Source organism: Aphelocoma coerulescens, chromosome 7, assembly GCF_041296385.1.
Source record: "Aphelocoma coerulescens isolate FSJ_1873_10779 chromosome 7, UR_Acoe_1.0, whole genome shotgun sequence".
In the NCBI taxonomy this organism is placed as follows: domain Eukaryota; kingdom Metazoa; phylum Chordata; class Aves; order Passeriformes; family Corvidae; genus Aphelocoma; species Aphelocoma coerulescens.
The window spans coordinates 6581389-6592341 of record NC_091021.1 but is presented as its reverse complement, the minus strand read 5'-3'; positions in this window follow the sequence as shown (position 1 = coordinate 6592341).

Here is a 10953-nt window from a genome sequence, read left to right as displayed (position 1 = left end):
ATTCCCTTCTTCTGATCTTATATTCATCTGCTTCTCCATGTATTAGGATTATATATCACCACAAGAAGTTAAATATTTTTAGCAATGCTCCAAGTAAAAGACTCTGAATTGGAGCAACTTATAGACAGAATCTGATGTCACACAGAAAATTTATTTAATATAAAAAGAAAAACTGTATTTTATGTTGCAAGAAATAGTTTTATTGCTAACAAATTTCAAACTATGTTAAGTATATTGGGATATAGCACCCAAAATCTCATTAAACATTCCTATTTGGTCTTTGTAACATCTGTCATTATCAAAACCAAATTCAACAGTCATTATTGTAGTCACTGTTGCTAGGAAAAAAAAATCCCTTGTACATTTTAGTATGGCAGTTAAAAATCCCTGTGGAGAATTTAATTTGGAGCCTTTACAGCAGCAGCATAGACTAATATATTCCAAAAAAGTTAGATTGTCTGTGACTGTTCCAGCAGTATGTTAGATAAATCCCGAAGTTCACCTCTAAAAGGTCAAAGGCCATGGGTTGCAAAGCTGGAATGAGAACTGCCTTTGAATTGCTCTGCAACACTCAAAGCCATGCTGGGGGCTGGCGCCGCGCTGTTGGTGTTTGTGTATGCCCATGGATTGTGCACAAGGCATTTACATGGATGCTGTGATTGTGAAAAGACAGGAGCCTGGTATCTTAAAGGGATTTAAAGGTTCTTCAAGTCTTTGTATTGGCTGCACATGTTATTTGTTTGAAAATACAAAGCATTAGGATCTCATGGATCTCCTCAGCTGTCAGAGCTCTCTGGTGGTGTCATTCCTTTTCCAGGCTCCACAACGTGTGCCAGTGGATATGCAGGTAATTGTGTGTAAGCCCACCATGGAGCATGGAGAATATCTGATCTCTTCCTTGAAGAAATCCCTATACAGCAGTCTGTATAATTATCTTCTGCAGCAATTGTCTCTTGTCAGCTTCCCCAAGCCTTTTGCTGTTTCTCATGTTGGTACCATAGGACACGATTGATGGTGGCTGTGGTTCAAATGCCACTGGCAGAGGTAAAAATGTTTTGTCCAAATCAAAGGTTCAGGTTTAGGAGATCCCAGTGTGTCTGTTAGAGATGGAAAGACATTCAAAAGCCATTGTGCTTGATAGAAAGTAGGAAAATAAAAAAAATTTTAATGAATAGTTTTATAGATATGTCATTAAAGGAAAAGTGAAGCATGGGTAGGCACCAGTGATCATTCCATATGTGCACTTTGCTGCTGGATTATTTACTAATATTTAGTGTTTCTGAAAGTTTTGGTGAAAGGAAAACGTAGGCTTAATGTGTCTAAACAATTTTTCCTTTTTATTATTTAAATGCCAATAAGGCAGAATATCAGTTTTAACTGAAAGCCTTAGGAAAACAATCATCAGGTATCAGAACTCCTGAATAACACAGAGTAGAATCCAGGGAAAGACAATTTATCCTCAGGTCTTCCAAATATAAGAATTTCTACATTGTATCAGTTTATTCACGTTTATTGCCAAGTGAGAAGTGTTAAGATGAATTTTTCAATATTCCTTACTGGTATGTTACAATCAGATGTTGGAGCATGGATGTCCAAAGATGGAAATGAGAAATGGCCAGTAAGCACAATCAGAAGCCTCTCTGGAGTGCAATGAAAGATGGTTTTATTGATATTCCTGAGGAAATGTATCTAGTAGACATATTATTTGGCAATATAAATCCTATTTTATAGTAACAGGAAGCACAGCAGGAAGTTCTGATTTGGCTGATAAAGTTAGTGTGGGCCCTCTTTCTTATGTGTGGGAAACCAGGTGGCCCATATTATCTTCTAGGTGTTGAATGTATTTATAGAATTTCTCCCAACATATCTGCTCCTATCAGAAGGCATTATGTAGTCAATAAAAACAGTGGCTCTTTCCTCCTCTCCCTCCTCTATTTTGTCCTTGAAAAAATGTCTGTGAGGTTTTTTTTTGGTAGCACAGTATTTATTCTGATGAACACTGATTTAGTTTGTCTGGGAAAAAAACAAGGAAAACATTACTTTTGCTGCATCTTTCTATTAAGGGTATTGGTTTAGAAATGCATTGTTTTAGAAACCCCCAGGGGGGGAAAAATATATCTTATGAACAGAGAGCATGAGTGAGCTTCACTTGCTGACTGCAGATCCTACGGGGATGGTGCCTTGCTAGCGAAAACTTCCCTGCAGATGTTGATAGGTTATGGCACATCAGTTGCAGAAGCACATTTTAGCAAACAAATCAAAGATCAGCACACAGACACCCAAATCCACAGATCTGAAAAGTGTCCCCCTGTGTTTGAAATTATGAGTTCTGAGCTTCATTGTCTGCTACAACCCAGAGCTGGCAGTGGCTCTGCCTACTGGTAGCCCTTCTGAAATTCGAAAATTCCCTTCACTGTGAACGAAATAAATATATCCATAGGATGGAAAAGCAAGAAGCAATTCATTACAAAATGACCTCTTCCATTATTAACTGGCAAAACTCCCAAAGGCATTAAGATAAACGAACCATAGCATGAATCAAAAAGGCAAAAATGATAACTTGGGACTTATACTTTATAAGTTTAATTAAATACGAATGGATTGCTGAAACAGCATATGACTTCCTATACTATTACTGCCAGAAATAATTTTAGTGATTTAAAGATAGAAGTGGAATGAGAGGTTTGACTGTATCTCATCTAATTCCATTATTCATGGCTACTTTCCTGTTTTCCCTGAACTGTGTCAGTTGTCACTTTAAAATTTCAGTCTCTGCAGAGTGCATATGCAGTTCTCCATTTAGCTCATTTTCCAGCTGTTTATATATAAAACCCTGTGAGTGTTTTAGAAGCATTTTACTGCTGTTGCTTTGCAGAGCCTTTCATCAGTATGGAATGAATAAGGAAATAAATTTTGAAACAATTGGAAGAAAAGAACAAACATCTTCAAAATGAGCACTGAGCAATTTGGAGGGTTGGACTGTGGTGTGTGGTGCTACTTTGTTCATCAAACCACAAACTTCCAAATCATACTAAGAAGCTGAGTCTGGTCTTTTCCCATCTGAACTTTACACTTTCTTAATTCCCTGAGTGAGCTATTCCACCTAGTACAATGGATGAAAGAAAGGAGAGGAAGGTAATAGGCTTTACTGTTTGTTGGGGTTTTTAAAATAAAAAAATACCACGCTGTTTTGGAATTTTTTTAGGAATAATTCTTAAGGTTTTGTGATTAAAATCTCTGTGTCTGTTTCTGAGGCTTTTGCTCATATATCATAGAGCATTTTCAGTGAAATTGTGTAGAAAAATAGAAAATAGAATTAAATTCTTTATAGAAAGATGAAATAAAAGAAGAAAACAGGTAAGTTGCATAAATATTTGTGGAATTTCTACCTCAAAGCTGAATTCTGCTCATCAGAATGATGGTCCCCATAGCCAACTGAATTTTAAAATCTTTCTCAGTATAAGGAATGGAGACAAACTGCCAGTGTCTCTTTGGATACAGTGCTTTCAATATCCAAAAAATTTCTTTTGGTATGCAGAAAATCTGGAAAACACATGACTTTTAGGAGTAGTACTTTATCTATATTTGAGAGTTAATATTGTTTTTAAATTATTTTTTTAAATGAGTTCTTAAGTCGTTTCCTGACCTTTAGAAGAGTAAATAGAAACATTCTGTATGTGCTGTTATCCCCCAAACTGATGTAATCCCTTGGTGGAGAAAATGATTTGGTAAGCCTGCCCTTCCAGAGGAATTTACATCATTGAAGGAAATTGGGTTGTATTTGAGAAGAATTTGTTGTAGCTTGACCCTCACCATTCCCTCTCCGTTCCCACATATGTACAGACTTCATAGTAACAGCCAAAACCTCTGTGAAATGTTGTACTGTAGCTGTTGGCCATGCTGGCTGGATAATATGGATGCAGAGACCATTATATTCCCAGTTTTCCCCCTTGCATGCACAAACACTCATATCTACTCACACAAATGTAAAATCTCTAGAGAGTGCAGGTGACAACGAGAGATTTCTAACCAGAAAAATGCCAGGGAAAGCAAAACTAAAGTGTACCTATGAGAGGTCAATTATTCCATTTATTTTCATGCAAGTTTTTAGTTATCCTTGCCATTAATTCTCTTACTGATTGTTGGCTGAATGACTGCGTATTATCTGTCTCTAAGGAAAACTAAGCTCCATCAAAATCAAGGCTAAGTGATGAAGGCCAAAGGTCCAGGAATGTACATACAAACCTATTTCAATGTATACAAAAGTCAAAAGTACAGAAGTGAATAAATGTTTCTTAAAAGAGCACAGAAAGAACCAAGAGATGACATTAATTGAAAAGTGAAATGAAATGCATAATAATTCTAACCAGTTGTACAAAACAGTAAAACAGGAAAGATAATCCCAAGATAATACTTCCCAAGAAACAAATGTACTTGTATGATATTTCCCAAAATAGTTAATGAAACTATTCAAATATGCGAGGTTGCACTTAATAGAACTTAGGTGAACTGGTAAAAAATAATAATTTCCATCAACTTATTCTATTGCAATGGGATGAAAATCAGGGAAGTGCCCAGTACAAGAGCTGTGATATTTTTCTTTGTTTTGGTTATGAATGTGGTGTACTTTTGCATCCCTTGCACATGCAAATTCCTGCTGAAGCCAAGAGAATTTCTAGATGAGGAATATATCTGAATTGACCCCATAACTTAATCAAAAAGTTGAAGTGTGAGCATTTCCCAAAGTAAGCTGTAAATCAATGTGACACAAGAATGTACTAAAAGCGTAGAGACGTGGTAGAGAATAGGGATGGGCAATCAGAGCAGAAATAGTGTGACTTCAGTCACTGAGAGAAAATATGAAATGTAACTTCAATTGCGCTGACTTAAAACTAAATCAACATGATCAACTAAATTGAAACTGAAATATGCTGTTAGAAACATTTTATAATTCATAATTTTGTTCTGATTATTGAGAATGACAAATATATTTAAAAATCAAGCAGACAGTCATGGAGATGTGATTCCTGTATGCAGCTCTCAGGATAACAGCTTTGGAGTGAGCAGAGCCATTATCAGGTACATGTGATACAAACCATCAGTAGGAAGAGGGCAAAAAGTCCAAGGGTATTCTGCTCTTGTAGTTTGTATTAGCCTGACTGTCACTGGCCCAATTCAGCTCTGAAATGAGGCACTGAGGAGTAACCTTGCACTCCCAGATTTGATGTTTTCTGCACAGTTACAGTCAATGAAATCTTTGTTTCTGCCCTCAGTGGACACCGAAATTTACCTTCATTGGGCTCTCAGTGAGTGCACAGCTCCTGTTTGCATCCATATATCCAAAGTTCAATTAAATGGATTTTTAAGTTGGCATGCAACATGCAAGTCTAGATTTGAGATTTTGTGCTGTTCCACATAAAATGCAATGCAAGGGGTCCATATTCAAAATAATATTGTTATGAGCACATTTTTAAGGTGGTGGGTACTGCCTGTGGAAGCTAGCAGGACCAGAGATGTTAATACACTGAACCATAAGTCTCATCCAGTCTCTGAAGGTGGACTAGGACGTGTGTAACTCCTAATAAACATGTGGGTGAATGTCCTTAGAGCTGGTGCTCACTCTCTGGAACCCAGTAAACAGCACAACTGATATGAATAATGCCAGGAAAGTGCTGACTTGTTCTGTGGCATGCCTCTGTGTTCCCTTTTCAGAGATTCTTTACAGTCTCAGGTTAAAAGACACCCCTCTTCACACCCACCCACCCACACACACACCCCCACACTATGCTTTGTCTTAGCTTATTCTCTTCGTTTTGGAGGGGGTTTGTTATTGTCCTTATATGAAATGTACTTTCAATCTTTTACCTGCTGTGTGTCTCCAAAATTTTGCAGGCTTCTTTATTAATATTAAAAAGTCCAAAAGCTTCCTTCTCTGCCCATGGTTTCCTATGCTACCAATGCTGCAATTTACACTTAAAAATCAAGATAAAAACTTGCTGCTTTTGCTAATCAGTGTAAAACAAAAAACTGTGAAGAAGGCTGTAAACATCAAAATGCCTTTTTTTTTTTTTTTTTTGCTTAGATAGTTTGCAACCTTGATAAGATCAGAGAAATAAGCGTGGGAAGCTGTTGCCTGCGATACAGAACCATCAAACTATTCTCCTCGCAGAAAAAGCAGTGATCACAACATCTCACATCTGTTCTTGTTGAACCTTAGAGCATGAAAGGAAATGAGATATTACAGGGGAAAAAAAACCCGAAAAACAAACCAACAGCTCAATGTGCTGCTGCACTGGATTGCAGATTCTACAGTTTTCTTCCTGCTGTGAAATCACTTTCCATACTGGCTTAGAAATTATAACGGATGTAGCACTGCCCGAAATGTGTATTTAAGTACAAGGCAGACATAAACTGCTGAGTAGATTGTCTGAAAAAATGCTTCCCCAAAGATGTCACAGCTTCTTTATGGCCTGGTTACCCCTGGTTATACCAATGACTGCTGCTGACAAGTGGTGCCTGGAAAGGAAAAGGCTTCTATATCCCCTTCTTTTAAAGATTAATTCCATGTTGAATCAACCTGCTTTCCTTGCTCTCTCAGAGTCTGTTATTGGCCTACCTACAACATATTCCAGGTACTTATAAAAGAAATTTATTAATTTTGCTCGATTTTTAGGCTGCAGGAAGGGGCCAGTTGTATTCTCTGAGACATTAATTTCATCTGTGGCCTACATATATCAGCACTGCCTTGTTATTAAACAGTTGAACTCCAGATACCAAATATCTTGATTTTTGCTTCTGAAGTTATTTGGCTGTGGAAGTCTAATTAATCCCCTAAAATTATAAAGACCTGCTGGACATATGGTCACCTTCTTTGCAGAACTCATAATCAGAAGAGCATAGAAATAATCACCAGTCTCCTTGAGAGAATACAGTAAGAACCCAAGTGATTTTTCAGGTATCTGGGCATAATTTTTGCACGCTCAAAAGTATTTTTGCAACCTTTTTAAGACAAAGTTTACTAGACTGAAATAGGTGGCACATGGAGGGTAGTTTCTTGGGTCTGCTCCTGTTGGATAGTTTATTCTAATTTTTAACCACAAGGGAGAGGTATACTGTGTTACCACAACATGGAACTGTCAAAGATCAACTTTCTGATCCTCCTGTATGCCAGAAACTTCACAGCCATTGTTTTGTTTTCAAACTGTGTCACCCACACTGTGGCCTGTGAATTATTCTACCTCGTTCTTACTAACATATTTTATGATCGCCCATTTTCTGCTCAGGTAGAATGTTTTATCAGCTGTGCTTTCATTAGTCATGGGGTGCAACAGCTGAGCTTTGTGGAGTAAAACTGTGGCTGGGAAGCAGGTCCATGGTGTGTTTTTCAGAGCTTCCACTGGAACAGTTCTCCTCTGGCTGTATATACACTGTCTCTGTAGGCGCCAGCTGCTAAATATTGTCAGGTAAACCTCGCCCCACAGAATTTTCATGAGCTCTGTAGGCAGAATTGTCTAAGAAAGGAATACAAAGACAAAAAGAAGCATCAGTTAAATATGTGGCTCCTTAGTGTGTTTAATGGTTCAGGTTATTGGATACTCTACTTTTCAGAGGTGCCAAACAACACCATCTATGAGCAGCATAATTCAACAGTGAAGATTCAAATGCTTTACCTCCCCTTGCAAAGCAGTGAATTTTGACTAAATTACTTTAATTTTTTTCCAAAAATTTGCTATTAAATCTAAATGAGCATTTTATTATTGAAATGTTTAAGAACTGTTGTTTTGAAGCAATGCTTATTGTTAATTCAAGACATTTTGTTTTCTTCTTGTATTAGAGGGAGTTAAATATAAAGAATAGTCACTGGTTTCTTAAGAACAAGGAAACATTTTGGAACATGACATTTATAATTAAAACATCATTCAAAAATGACAGCTAAAATTATGCAACAGTATGCCTCTGAACAAATAGGACAAGGTTTTAGAGAGAAATGCAATTAAATTATTTTTGTGATGGAAAAGAATCTAAGTTTAAAGCTTCCCCATGGTGTAGCTTTCTGCTCCCCTGTAGCTGACTGCTGAGGGAAAAGAGCAGGAGCTTGAGATGCTAAAGGCAAACATAACTGAAATTCAAGAAAAATGTTGAATATCTTTAGACAAATAATGTCATAAAAAGAGAATTCATTAAGATCAGCAAAGGGATGTATAATTATGGATGCTAGCAAGCAGATCTGGGTCAAACAGAGGAACTAGGCTATGCATCAGTTTAATAGTAAGAAACTGAATTCATAAGCAGTGGGAAAGCAGAGGGAATGCAAGAGGGGAGGAACAAGTCCTAGCTTATTTTCACAAACTTACATGCCTATTTCCTGTCTGGGTTGCAATAGATAAAAGCTGAGGAGAGGTGCCAGTTATCTGAACTGATACATGCTCGGCTGGAATAAAGAAGAGTTTTGTAATTTATTTTGTTAAGCTCTTTTCCTGTTGTTTGTAGCTGCCACATCTAATTGTGCTTGTGTAGTCCTTTAATTTGCATGAAAGAAGATAACATAATTGAAAAACTCAGGAGTAAGACAAGTTCAGATTACTAGCAGAGGCAAGTTAATTTGTTATTCATTAAATGCTAATGAACCTGGCACCTATATTTTATTTGTTTCACTCAGTTTGAAATTGGAAAGGTCTTATAACACAGCTAAGTCTGTGATAAACAGAGATGTTAAACTAAACTGCTGTTTTCCCTGATGTTCCACTAGAATAAGCAAGTTTGTAAAACTAGGGAACTATAAACACATGCGTATGCTGAAGCATCCTCTAAAGACAAACACAAAACCCTGAGGAAGTGATTCACATCACTCAGATTCCTTTGAGAACTGGGGATAAACTTTTTGACCCCTCAGGGCCCAGTTTGACATATTTTATCCATGAATGGATAAAGTGTTGGTGCAATAAAAATTACACACCAATCTTTTCTTAAAATCCAGGGGCAGAGTTTGGTTTCTGCATCTGCCTGCAGTTGTGCTGCCATTACAACTAGATGTAAGCATGTGGAGTAGCCTTTAGTTGCCACAGATGTTTTTGATAATACTGAAGAAATGTCTGAAAAGAAATCTAAAGTTGTTTTCAGAAATGCCAAAGGCATGCAGATATCTGTGACTTATTTTCCCTTCAACTGCTAAAATGAGTTTTGCAGCAACTATTTTTGCTCATACATTTTATATTTCATTATTGTGTTCCATTTTGGCCTTAGTGTCTTTGTTGCTCAACTCTCTAAAATTGCAAGAACGGTACTTAGACTTAGGGGCTAAATCACGTGACTTACATGGCTAATTTATGTTCTTGGGTTATTTATGGTGTGTTCTACTGAAGAGGATGGTTAAACTCTCATTTTTAAAAAAATCTGAGGACAGTTTAATGTTGACTTCTTCTGAAAAGTTCTTTTCATTTTGTGTAATCTTCTTTTACAGGTCTTTTAAAACATGCACAGCCTGAAAATATATAGTAGTTAAAGCACATTTCTACCTTCAAAATATCGAAAAATGACCAGAGATACAGCTCCCCAGATCATCTTATCTATGCACAGTACAGCTTCTGCCATTTGTTTGAAAGACAATTCTTGTTTCTGAATATGACCTAGAAGGAATAAAACACAGAATGAAGTAGTCTGACAACCTTCTAGTTTGATTCAAGATTAACAGCATGCATAGGCTCAAAAATATTAATGTGGTTGTTTTGCTTATGTTGGAGTAATTGTAGATTGACTGAAAGTGGAACAGAAATTTGGTTTATTCAATTTGTGCTGGTCAGGTAAGAGAGTATAAAAAAATATTGTATGAACTCATTCACATTTGGGGGTGGTCTTGTCTGAAATAGGACATTTTAAAAATTTAAGAGAAAATAATGCCTCTAATGTACATGCCACAATTCAGGGTTGCTCTTTTTATTTGCAGCAATGTCTTGTAAACAACTTGAACCCTTCACTCCTGAAATTTGAAACTACATCTCCAGATAATCCATAACCTCATGTTCGTGCTTAAAATCCATGCTGGCAGAGGGGAGAGTCTGAAGCTGTGAGAATCCTGCTGGGGAGAGGGCTGGCTGTTCCTGGGAGAGAGAGAGAACTCAGGTGAGATTCTTTTTCCTATTGCTTGTCAGTACAATCACAGGTTTTTAACAAGTAATGTGCAAGTTATGTATGGAAAAAATATGGTAGCCAAAATGCTTTCCCAATTAGCAGTCTCTTGGATCAGGACATCAATGTGCTATGTTACAGAAGGTTAACTGGTGCCTTTCAGGTGAACATCCAAAGTTTATTTATTACCTAAGCTTCATTCCTATTAAATCATTCTATGAAATATGCACAAATGAATGAGAAAAATGATGGAATCAAATTCCTAACTGCTTGAACTAAGAATTTTTGCAATAGTTTAACACCTCCTCACTGTTTCTTATCCCAGCTATAGCTACAGATGCAAAATTTAAAATGGCCAAAGCTAAGCTGCAAATTTTTTTTTAATTATAAGCTATAAAAAGATATTATTTCCTTCTTATTCATGCACCTCTGCTACAGAAATAATTAATTTGAAAACTAAACTAAATCTCTAAGCCAACCTGGCAAACTGACAATAGAAAAAATTGAATCATTCCATTTGAATTATGATTGATGCTGTGTTAAGAAGGAAAAAAAAACCAAACCACTTTCTTGTGATAAATTATGGTGTTTGGATCTTTAAGAGATTGAAATTCACCAGACCTGGTTCTCTAACACAGAGATGTGAGATGTTTTTCAAAAGCAAACCCCTATCTTTTGAAGCCTTTTCTTCATACCGTGTGTCTCTTAAATCAGCTAAGTTCTGAGAGCATCTTTTTTATTTGTTCCACTTCAGATCCTGACTGGTGTACTGCTACTCTGTATACACTTGCTTGCTATATGTTTTTATCTCTGCTGAAGGGAGATAAT